Consider the following 12,974-nt stretch of genomic DNA (forward strand, 5'->3'; position numbering starts at 1 on the left):
TGCTAGGGTTTGAACATCCCCATTTCAATTTAGGCAAAATTTAAACATGATGCAACACATGACTAGCTAGCTCAGAGCATTACCAGAAGCTAGGGATGTGACAACTCACCCCCACTAAACAAAAATCTCGTCCCGAGATTCAAGTGTAGGGTAAGATGAAAGGTAACGCAACTAGTACAATCTTCACGATCCAGGTTGCACTTCATAGGAACGTTGATTCGAACACCATCTTTGTCTTGTCGTCTTGCTCTGAGAACTCCAGCTAATCATGACAAGAAGAGGAAAGGAAAACTCTAGAAGGATCGGTCTTCTTGAAGGTCGAACAACTCACGGAATGAGACATAGAACCATCTTTCGGGTTGAGACACGAGATACACATCAAGAGGGGTGGAAAGAAACGGATGACGAAGGTTCACTAGGTGGACAACAATTCCACACTTAAGAAGGTGGTAATCAGTTGTCAACGTAGCGAGGAGTTGAGTTGCCATGATACCACGACGAAACATCCTGGAGGAGGGTGATTCGTAGATTATTATCTTAAGTGGCAAAAAGAATTACTTTTGATATAGAGATCATTGAGACTCTCTATATCAGCCTAAGGCAAATCACAGCAATCGTTTGGAGGGGGTCGGTAGAATGGCATACTCGGACTTGGATGATGTGGATTACCTTGTTGAAGACAACGTAATGGATGAATTTCCTTATCACCGGAGATGGAAGAGACCCGTGGTAGAATGGCACATTGGCGGTGCAAGCTGGGAACAAAATGCAAATGCTGGGAATGATTCTAGTAACTGGGGAAGAACCCAACAATAGAGAGTGAATTCACTGTTGGAGTGGTTATAGCATAACCGAGGAAATCTGGGGCAATCCCAGCTAGTGCCGATGATAAGACGTAGCGCTTGTGCGTGCTCTCAAGAACTTGAGCATTTTCACAATCATCAAGGTTTTACCAACATCCATGTCAAGGGTCCGGTAACACAACTTACTACCATGATGAATGGTGATTGAGGATGCAGATGCAAAGGAAGATAACACCTCCTCAGATTTCACCCTTGGCGGGGCCAAGGAAATAAAAATCTGGATGATCGACCGAGAGACATTTAGCACTCCGCTTCTAATGTTCTCCTTGATGTGCTAGCGTAATCCACCCATAGATATGGTTTGATATCTAGAACATCCAGTAAAAAAGGTCGGACTTCGGAACACAGAAATCCATAGGGGCAACTAGGGAGTAATCCTACGAAATCCTTATGGGGAGGTGGCCAACTTCATCAATCAAGATATTATAATAACAGGTCTTCCGGCTGGGTGTGTTGGCCACGACATCCACTTTACCGGTTATCGCGCGACCAATATTATAATTCTTGGGAAATATTCCAACCATCATATCTGCCTGAGATTCAGATCTGGTTGGTGTCAGGATATTCCAGACTCATCGAGTCTAGGAAGAAAAATGGAAATTTGCAACACAAATCGACGAGATGACGTTGCGGGATTCTCGAGAGATGAACTACGATAGCAAGCTCCAAAACATGAGCTGGTTCTGCTACAAACATGTGAACACGTTATCCCAGACAAGCACGACCACAAAGTAGTCTTATAATAAAACACTACCGAGTTCTGGTTGGGAACCATCACCGTGGATAATGAAGTCCTTGCATAAGTCATATGATTAGCTCTTATGAAGGAACTTCTTCTCCTTGAACAAATCAATCAGTGGCTTGGTGTGCTCGGGACACATATGGAATGAAGGTTGCAAGTCTCCAGACCACAGAATACTTCGCACGTGTGCATGACTGATTTGGGATGATTCCAAGGAAACAAAACTAGCTTTCTCAAATTCACGGCGGCAACTTTCACCAAATGCACGTGTATAAGAGGAAGTCACTCCTTTCATCAAACAAATACTTCATGAGCTAGCATGAAGGAAATGCTTCAAAAGTTTCCAACACTAGCTTAATGTTCAGCAAAATTATGGAGATAAGGATGTTGTCAATGGGCTCAACAACAATTCATCTAGGTTTCCTTTTAAAAGGAATTCCATAGTTAAGTGAACACGGTGATAGCATTGGTCAGACCCAAAAGATATAATGGTGTATGCTCGAGGGATCAACCACGAGTAAGACAACATTACGAATATCGTTGGTTCTGGTCTGATTGGATGATAGCCCATACTCAATCAAAGGTTTGGGTAAGATAATAGATCCAACAATTGTTCACGAGGACCAATTGATGAAGATATCATCTTTCTTCAACACACACACACACACAAAAGATATCCCTTAACATGAACTAAGTCGGACAAGCTTTTATCTTCCAACTCTCCAAGTTGTTGTTTGGCTTATCCAACTAGCTCAGGGTATCCAACACGGATTCTTGGAGAAGGGGGTGGTTTACAGGAATAAACCAACTTGATCACGAACTCAACATAGCGGTCAGGTGACAACCTGGTAATACTTCTGAGAAGATATTCAGAAAATCACGAACCACCGGTATGTTACTAAGCTCGAGAACAATCTTGCTTTTTGAGGCAAGACGATATGATCAATAAGCAAGGATTGGCACTATCCTAACTCACTGATCGGAGAGTGCACCAGAAATAAGGACTAGGTAGCACAGTCAACCTTAGGGTGACGATTCAATAATCAACACGCTAAGAATGAGGTTATCGTCCATTTAACTACCAAGCAACGAGGTTGCTGGGAGTATAGATTTCACACATCACAATTCATTTGTCGGTATTCCGGTTGCAATAACACAGGAACCGAGGAATGAACAATGATGGTAAGAAGTATCGCTGTACCAAGAGTTCATAGGATGGTGTGCAATTCCTATAACAATCCCGATATAAGGATGGTAATACTCCAAGGTAGAACAGAGCAAAAGCTGGATTAGCAATTTGTTCTGCGGAATACAACTACTTTGACCCAATCCTAGATATGAATGAGGTACTGGAGTTTGTTTCTCCAAGTCATTCTGGACAGAATGGCTTGACGGACCACAAGAATAACGAGCATCGGTGATCACGAATGCACGACTACTCTTGACTATCAATTGATAGGCGAGGGTCGGAATGCAACTAAAGAGACAACTCAAAGAACATATAATTTTCTGAGTTGTGGATGCATGGTTTAGCATGTCGAACGAATTCCACATATTTCTTCCGGATAACCCATGCAGAAAGGTAGAACTGGCAGAGTCACAATATAGCATGGAGAACTCATAGAGGGCCTGTTGTGATCTTTTGATCCAACAAACTTCTGCCATAATGGTTCATGGTATTTGGAAGAACGATATACCACGGACCTCGAGGACTATCGCAAAGGTTACTAATATACTAAAGGAACTAGCAACACTATCAACATGATGTAAGTAGGGTGAATATCGGGTTTAAGAACCCAGGAATAGAATACCTATTACTAAGTAGCATCACGGGATGCTTCCGAGAATAAAAGCCAGAATCATCACACTGGGAATCACAAAACATTGCTAGATTACTAGGTGACTTCCTAAACACCTAGGGCCATAATAGTATCTCCAACATATATGTCAAGGTAACGGAGTACCTCAACTCACTGATTAGTGTGGTTAATCTGGCCCATGGGAACATTGAAACAGGAAGAAAGGATTTGCAATTGCATCAGACTACTTAGAAACCTGGGATGACTCGGACAGCATAACGGCTGTAAATGCTCAGAAAAGATTTGAGACATTCACAAAAATGGTGGCATAACCACTCAGAAGCACAATATCAAGGTTTCGAGATCAACAGTTAACATACGGAAGTAGTAGGAGCTGAACTGAGGCTTGAATCAACAATCTTATAAGTCTATGGATTAGTAACACGTGATCCTGATAGAAAGAAGAGATATCCTAGTTCTTAATCCCCGTAGAAGATAAGATGATGACTCAGATCAGAAGGGCATAAGGTATAAGGAGTAAAAAGAGCCTTACGTTCCATCCCACAATCAATTCCCTTATATAACTAAAGAATTTCTGAACTCAACTTCGACCAGTTTGGCTTGGTAATCCTACAGGCAGTCAAGCTCTGATACCAACGCTGTCAGGACCCCGACTCAATGCCACATCGATCTAGCATGTAACACCTCATATCACTTTGCGGCCTCACGCACGGTATTCCCACGGGTGTCGCCTTACCTTTACCCGGGACCGTTTGCGCCTTTTGGCACACGTATATGACAGTGTCGCTAGCATCCATATGATAAGGAGCCCGGGCTGACATGGCTAGTCGTAAACCCAAAGCGGCACAGACTTACAGGGACAGGCATCCATGACCCAGCATCGAACGTGTCGGTCATCAGCGAGTGAATCCAGGCTGTAGCACTGGGCTAGCAGGACTCCGGTGAACCGGGCTGTAGCGGGCTAACAGGACTCCGGTATTCACCGCGTGACATTTCCCCGAAGGAACAGACACAGGAACAAAGAAGGACACATGCCGGCCAGCCTAAGTGTTCCGGAGCAGTAGCAAGCTACCATGGCTCAGTGGAAACACTAGGAGACATTTCCCGGTAAGAGAGGCTACTAAAGATAAACAACTAGATGGTCAGATCCCACACATACCAAGCATTTCAATAACATACACACAATATGCTCGATATGTGCAATACAACATGGCATCACAAAATGACTCTACGACTCAAGTAGTTTATTCATTAGGCTCCGAGGAGCGAGATATTACAAACATGGGTCTCACGACCCAATAATCAGAGCATACAAGTCAAAGCACAAGCGGAAGCTATCATGTCTGAGTACAGACATCTATAAATGAAAAAGGCTGAGAAGCCTGCCTATCTATCAGATCCTGCCGGGGCACAAGATCGTAGCTGAGGTAACAAGCTAAACGTCGAAGACCACGCGGAAATACTAGTGAGACTGAAGTCTCTCTGCAAAAACATAAAATAGGCAAACGTGAGTACAAATGTACCCAGCAAGACTTACATCAGAACTATCTACATATGCATCATTATCAACAAAGGGGATGGTGGGGTTTAACTGCAGCAAGCCAGCTTTGACTCGGTGGCTATCCTGAACTACGACTGCAGGTAACTCTTTTGAGGTGGCGCACACGAGTCCACATATTCACCAACCAATACACCACTATGGATCCGCTCCCGTCTCCCTACGAGAACGCCATCCATAGCACTCACGCTTATCTTGCGTATTTTAAAGTATCCACTTTCACTTGTCTATGAACTGATATAAGCAACCCAGAAGTCCTTTTCCGCGGACACGGCTATTCGAATAGATGATGTTAACCCTGCAGGGGTGTACTTCTTCATACATGTTTCCACCACTTAGCGTCTGCACACGACATGTGCTCGGCAGACTTCAAGCGAAAGCCGACGTGGGTGTAGACCACGACCTACCTAAACACTTAAGTCTCTAGTCCAGGTTTATCGCCTATTCAGGTTCCATCCGCAGGGAGTCCGGCCGAGGTTTCCCATACGGCCCCGAACGATGTGAACAGGGTTCCCGAGATACCTAACGGGTATTCGGTACACCCGGCCATGTACCTACCGCATCACAGCCCACCCCTACGGTCAGCGCTATCCACGGCCTCCAGTAGGCTACAAACACCAGAAACTACTTGCAACTCCTGGACAGAGGACTAGGGTGAATAAGAAGTCGAGCGGGGTCATATTTCAGGGCCCAATGTATGGTAGTAGCTGAATCATGGATCACGAACACAGAACTCAGTTCCTGAGGACGGCTGCAATGAGACAACCCACCATGTACTCCTACATGGCCTCTCACCGCTACCTTTACCAAATCGTGTTCACACACTTAGCTCACACACAGTAGGACATGTTCACACGCCTCTGATTCATCCCCGATGAATCAGACCTGACTCAACTCTAAGCAGTAGCAGGCATGACAAACAAGCATGAATGAGTAGGCATAACAGGGCTCAAACAACTCCTACTCATACTAGTGGGTTTCATCTATTTACTGTGGAATGACAGGTCATGCAAAGGATAAAGGGGTTTAGCTACCGCAGCAAGTAACAGATGAATCGGTGTTGTCCTAATGCAGTAAAAGAGAGCAGGAGCGAGAGGGTAGGATTGTATCGGAATGAACAAGGGGGTTTTGCTTGCCTGGCACTTCTGAAGATAACATTGAGTCTTCATCAGTGTCAACGATCACATCATCGGTATCACGTCTATCGAGAGGGGACAAATACCGGCAACAAAGAAGAAATACAATCAATGCAATGCACAATATGATGCATGCTATGACATGGCAATATGAATGTGTTTTGGGCTAATGCGACTAGCAACAGATTAAATGAAGTTGGTTTGAATACAAGATTCAAATTCAAACTCCATATGTGATTATTTAAATGTCATTCACTTCATTTGCTCTAAACAGTAGTGATAAGTTGTTCTAACATGCATGAAAATGGTACAGATGGATTCCTTGAATTTTTCTGATAATTTTTCATATATAAATTATTTAATTTGGAGTTACGGTTGAATTTCTATGATTTTTAGAAGTTTTTACAATTTTCTGGAATTTATAAATCATTTAATAATTATCTAAATTCCAGAAAGGAATTATTGCGTCAGCACTAGGTCATGCTGACCTCAGCATAGTCAACAGGGGCTGGTCCGGGTCAAACCTGACCAGTGGGGCCCACTGGTCAGTGACAGGGGGTTAACAGGGGTTTATTTAGTTTAATTAAAAGATTAGAGGGGGGTTTGGGCCCACTGGTCAGCGACTAATAACTAACTAATATTTAGTTTAACATTAATCCTAGCCTAATTAGCCGGGCGGGCCCGCAGGTCAGTGAGAGAGGGGGGGAGGTCAAACCTGGCAGTGGGTCAACCCACGCCGGTCAGCGGGTCAGCGGGCGCCGGCGTTTAGCCGCCGGCGAGTCCAGACGCGGCGGAGGGCTCGGAAATGGCCTACAGAGCGCCGTTTGGCGCGCGGAGCATGACTACGGGATGCGGACGCTCGTCCGCATCCAACCAGGGTGGTGGCGTGGCCGGGGAGTGGCCGGAGAGTGGTCGGCGACGACCTTTAGCGGCGGCCGGAGTTCGGCAAGGTGCGGCGTTGCGGCTAGGGCTCACAGGCGAGGGGTCTGAGCAAGGCAGCGACGAGGGGAGGCGCTCCGGAGCACGCCTATTGCAGGGGAGTAACGAGCGGAGCACGGGGAGCGCGCGAGCTGCGGCCATGGCGGAGCAGAGCTTCGGCCGGAGGTGGAGCCGTGGCTAGGGAGCGTGGAGAGGCCGGGGAAGAGGGGTAATCGACGTAGGAGCTCACAGTGATCACGATGGGATGCTCGGCGAGGTCGGGGACGGCCCGGAGCCGACGAATTCGTCGATGGCGACCGGCGGGTCCGAAGAGGGGAAGAACGGCGGGGCGGCGCCTCGGGGCTTCTCCGGTCGCGTGAGATGGCGGGGAGGGTGAGGATGGAGTGGCGGAGCTGGTGGGCTAGTTGGGGGAGCGAGGGAGGCCCTGTGGCCGAGCGATTGGTGGACGGCGGCGACGGCAGCTGTCGGGCGCGAGAGAGAGAGATCCAGGGGAGAGGGTGAGGACGGGGGAGAGAGTGGCGTCTGCACACGACATGTGCTCGGCAGACTTCAAGCGAAAGCCGACGTGGGTGTAGACCACGACCTACCTAAACACTCAAGTCTCTAGTCCAGGTTTATCGCCTATTCGGGTTCCATCCATGAGGAGATCCGGCCGGAGTTTCGCTCACAGCCCCAAACGATGTGAACAGGGTTCCGTGACACCAAACGGGCGCCCGGTCTACCCGGCCACGTGCCTACCGCATCACAGCCCACCCCTACGGTCAGCGCTGTCCACGGCCTCCAGCATACTACAAACACCAGAAACTACTTGCAACTCCTGGACAGAGGACAAGGGTGAATAAGAAGTCGAGCGGGGTCATATTTCAGGGCCCAATGTATGGTAGTAGCTGAATCATGGATCACAAACACAGAACTCAGTTCCTGAGGATGGCTGCAATGAGACAACCCACCATGTACTCCTACATGGCCTCTCACCGCTACCTTTACCAAATCGTGTTCACACACTTAGCTCACACACAGTAGGACATGTTCACACGCCTCTGATTCATCCCCGATGAATCAGACCTGACTCAACTCTAAGCAGTAGCAGGCATGACAAACAAACATGAATGAGTAGGCACATCAGGGCTCAAACAACTCCTACTCATGCTAGTGGGTTTCATCTATTTACTGTGGCAATGACAGGTCATGCAGAGGATGAAGGGGTTCAGCTACCGCAGCAAGTAACAGATGAATCGGTGTTGTCCTAATGCATTAAAAGAGAGCAGGAGCGAGAGAGTAGGATTGTATCGGAATGAACAAGGGGGTTTTGCTTGCCTGGCACTTCTGAAGATAACATTGAGTCTTCATCAGTGTCAACGATCACATCATCGGTATCACGTCTATCGAGAGGGGACAAATACCGGCAAATACAGAAAAACACGATCAATGCAATGCACAATATGATGCATGATCATGACATGGCAAAATGAATGTGTTTTGGGCTAATGCAACTAGCAACAGATTAAATGAAGTTGGTTTGAATATAAAATTCAAATTCAAACTCCATATGTGATTATTTAAATGCCCTTTAATTGATTTGTGCTAAACAGCAGCTATAAGTTGTTCTAACATGCATGAAAATGGTACAGATGGATTCCTTGAATTTTTCTGATAATTTTTCATATATAAATTATTTAATTTGGAGTTACGGTTGAATTTCTATGATTTTTAGAAGTTTTGGGCATTTTCTGAAATTTATAAATCATTTAGGATTTATTTAAATTCCAGAACAAATACTACGTCAGCATGACGTAATAGTGACGTCAGCAGGTCAACGGGCTGGTCCGGGTCAAACCTGACGTGTGGGACCCACACGTCAGTGACAGGGGGTTAACAGGGGTTTATTTAGTTTAATTAAAAGATTAGGACAAAAGGGCCCACATGTCATTGTCCGCAGGGGGGTTATTTAATTAAATTAAACTAACTAATTAATAGGGGGCTGGCCCCACCTGTCATCGACCCAGGGGGGGGTTACGCCGTGGTCAGGTGGTCAACCCCACCGGCGGCTTGACGCCGGCGAGGCCAGCCGCGGTGGCGAGCCTCGGGTTTTGCCCCCAGGGCTCAGTTTGGCGCGCGGAGCACAGCTTCGGGATGCGGACGCTCGTCCGCATCCAACTGTGGTGGTGGCGCGGCCGGGGAGTGGCCGGAGTGGTGCCGGCGACGAGCTCGGCGGCGGCCGAAGCTCGGGTGCAAGTGGGGATGGGGCTGCGGTGCGCAAACGAGCGCGGCGAGGTTTCACGGAGGCTCTACGCGATGCGGGGAGCGCGTTGGGCGCATGCCCGGGACCAAATGGTCACCGGAGCTACGCCGACGTTGAGCTCAGGCGGCGGCGCGTTTCGGCCATAAAGGGGGCGACGGCTACGGCGATCAAATGAAGCGGGGAAGAGGGGGAAAGGGTGGAGGAGCTCACAGCGATCACGAAGAGGGGCTCGGCTTGCTCGGGGACGGCCGGAGTTCCACGAATTTGGGCGACGGCGACCGGCGGGTCTGAGGTAGGAGATGAGCTCGGGGAGGATGTTCGGGGCTTCTGGAGGGGCGTGGCTCGGTGGAAGAGGAGGAGGGGGTCGAGGCGAAGCTCGAGGGCGTGTCGGAGAGGCTGCGGGATGGCTGCGGCCGCGGTAGCGGCGTCGGCGGCGACGAGCTCCGCTCGGTCGCGGGAGGGAGAGAGAGCAGAGGAGAGGATGGGGACGAGAGAGTGAGCGACGGGTTCCAGGAGGGGTGCGTGGCGTCGCTGGAGAGGCCGGGGGGGAAGCAGGAGGTGGCCGGAAGCAGGAGGTGGCCGGGGCGCGTGGCCGCGCGCGCCGGGCGCGTGCCCGTCCTCCTGGCAGAGGAGGAAGGCGACAGGGGAGGGAGGCGGCGGTGGGCTGGGCCAGCGGGAGGAGCTGGGCCGGGCAGGTAAGCAGGTAAGTGGCCCAGGTGGCCTTCTCTCTTTTATTTTTGTTCTGTTTTATTTTTTTTATTTCTGCAATTTGTTTTTGATTTGTTTTAATATCAAATCATTTTATAAAATCCTGGAAATAATTATGGGTGCTTTCTGAATTATTCCAGTGACCCTTATCAATTTCCAACATTTATTTGAGCATTTAAATTATTTATAGTATTTAAATGCCCAAAGTCAAATACAATATGATTTAATTCAAAAATCCAAAAATGACCTAAGGATATATTCATCATTTTTGGCAGAGGTTTCCACCTTAACCAGAAATCATGAACTTATCTTAGGGGCCTTTTGGGTTTATTGAAAAGATTTTAACTCACCCTAGTTGAGTTGATTTAATGCTAGGGTTTGAACATCCCCATTTCAATTTAGGCAAAATTTAAACATGATGCAACACATGACTAGAAATATACTATATATGTAACTCTATCAAATTAGAGAGCACCATTCCTAAAAGTGAACCACAATGGAAAACATAATCGTCACAGGAGTCATGTAAAATATAGTAGGTAAAAATAGAACAGCTAAAATGAATTAGTCTCTTTGTTTATCGATATGATGAAGAAAACCTACCACATGTTCCATAAATGAATGGGATATAAATGCCCTAAAGAAGTGGGGGTAATTATTTTATCTTTCTGGTCCTTCTCATCCCTTTTCTCCGACTCCTCTTCCTCTTTACCAACCTCCTTCTTTCCCTTCTGCTCATTTATCTCCATTGGCTCCTCCAATTTCTCTTTCTGAATTTCTCGCTGCTCCTGCTCTTCTTTCTCATTCTCATTATCCTATCTTCCCTTATGTGACTTCACATTTCCTTTTCTTTTCCTCTGATCCCCCCTCTCCTTCTCCTCATCATCCTTCCTGACAACTCTCGTTTTCTTCTATTTCTCTCCTTTTATTTAGCCATCTTCCTCTTTGAGGAATTTTTCTTCTCCTCTGTTTTCTTATCACATTCATCTTCATTTTTCTTCATTTTCTCTTTTGTATTCACATTTTCATCTTCCTCTTCCTTTACTTTGACATTTTGCTTATTATCTACCAAGCCCATAGTGCTATACCGTTTCTTATGATGTACCATGATTGGACCTTTACTGATGGCAAGTACTCCTCCCTTTGCCATACAATATAAGATGGGATAATTAGATTTATGCCCCTAGTTGTGTCCCACTCGTCTGTTTTACCCCTAATTCCCAAAAGTCACCGGTTCTGTCCAAGTCACTTTGATCCTCTTATGCTTTTGCCCTTTGACCATTTGACCGCCAGTTTGAAAACTTCATAACTAATTCATACAAAATCAAAAAAATGCAAATAAGATACCAAAATGTTCAGAAAAACATCACCTATATGTCAGTGTCATTTGCATTCATGAAAAAAGTGTTGGAAAGTGCACGTCCGAGTTTTAGCTCTTTTGATACCACCATTAATAGTAAACTCCAAAAAAATTCAAAAATATGGTGGAAAAGAACGACAAGTGTTCTAAGTGCTTGCCAAGTTTCATTAGGGAACGACATTCGTGGAAGTCGTGGCAAAAAAATAATCTATTTTGGAGTGCTGACTGTTTTTTTGCTGCGGCACCCACGAATGTTATTCCCTGATGAAACTTGGCAGACACTTAAAACATTTGTCATTCTTTGCCACCAAATTATTTTTGAATTTTTGAACTTTTTTAGATTTTACTATTCATGGTGGTAGCATAAGAGCTAAAACTCGGATGGGCACTTTCCAACACTTTTTTCATGGATGCAAATGACACTGACATATAGGTGATGTTTTTTTGAACATTTTGGTATCTTATGTGCATTTTTATGATTTAGTATGAATTAGTTATGAAGTTTTCAAAATGATGGTCAAATGGTCAAAGGGCAAAAGCATAAGAGGAGCAAAGTGATTTGGACAGAACCGGTGACTTTTGGGAATTAGGGGTAAAACAGACGAGTGGGACACAACTAGGGGCATAAATCTAATTATCCCATATAAGATATATGATACATTAGCATAATACTTTCCAATGCTAACAATGGCATATAAGACCACTCAAGTTTCACCTGAGAGTCGAATCTATGGATGAAACACTTTCCAAGTTTGGATTTTTGCTACGACTATTCAATGATTATTCCATAGTGTATTAGTTATTTTCAAGAACACTCCATCAAAGGTCCTTCTGTTATAGATCTAACAACCAACATAAATAAAATTTCCATATAAGCTCTTTGGGGAAGAAAACATAACACTATTTATCCCATATTTGTATTCAAATGTTTGACACACAAGTACACATCATACATCAATGCTAGGAATATATATATATAGAGTAGCCACATGCACAATATTTTGGGGAGGCACACTTGCACATTTGTATTTATTCATCTAGCTAAGCAATTTTGTTTTGATTCATTATCCGATCTGTCCACTAATAGGCCTTCATGTGCTCCCCATGTTTATCCTTCTAGAGGATTTGCCAAACAAATATTATTTTTTCTTGATGAGGTTTACAAATTTGATGATTCCATTATGAAAATTTAGTAAACCAAGAAACATGCGCATATTTTGTTGATATATTACCATCCCCTTCTTGAGACAAGAAAGGTATGGACCAGCAAGTAACCCAACAGTTATCACAAGAGAAAATGTGGCATTGTAATAACCTGCAATATTTCAATAACTAAATATACCATTATGAACTAAAAATATAGTTTTCATAGTGGGGTTCTTTCTTCCATATATATATGGCATTAGATCATTCTTCCCACATGGCCAAATTTCCAATGCGACGATGATAACACCAACACCATTATTGTGTGTTGCACAAAATATATACCCCCTCCCTCAAAGTGACAAGACGGATACATCAACCTTATCAACAAAACCTCTGGTTATATCCCACATGTTGATCTAACTACGCTAGCATAGATCAGATATACTATAAGGCTTACCAA

The 12,974-nt window shown here is 45.3% G+C and overlaps 1 pseudogene; it reads right to left on the minus strand.

The window, feature by feature from the left end:
• LOC123186004 (uncharacterized) overlaps positions 1-11,086 on the minus strand; it is a 17,711-nt pseudogene extending 6,625 nt beyond the window's left edge.
• Between the last annotated feature and the right edge of the window lie 1,888 nt (positions 11,087-12,974).

Source organism: Triticum aestivum, chromosome 2A, assembly GCF_018294505.1.
Source record: "Triticum aestivum cultivar Chinese Spring chromosome 2A, IWGSC CS RefSeq v2.1, whole genome shotgun sequence".
NCBI classification, from domain to species: Eukaryota; Viridiplantae; Streptophyta; class Magnoliopsida; order Poales; family Poaceae; genus Triticum; species Triticum aestivum.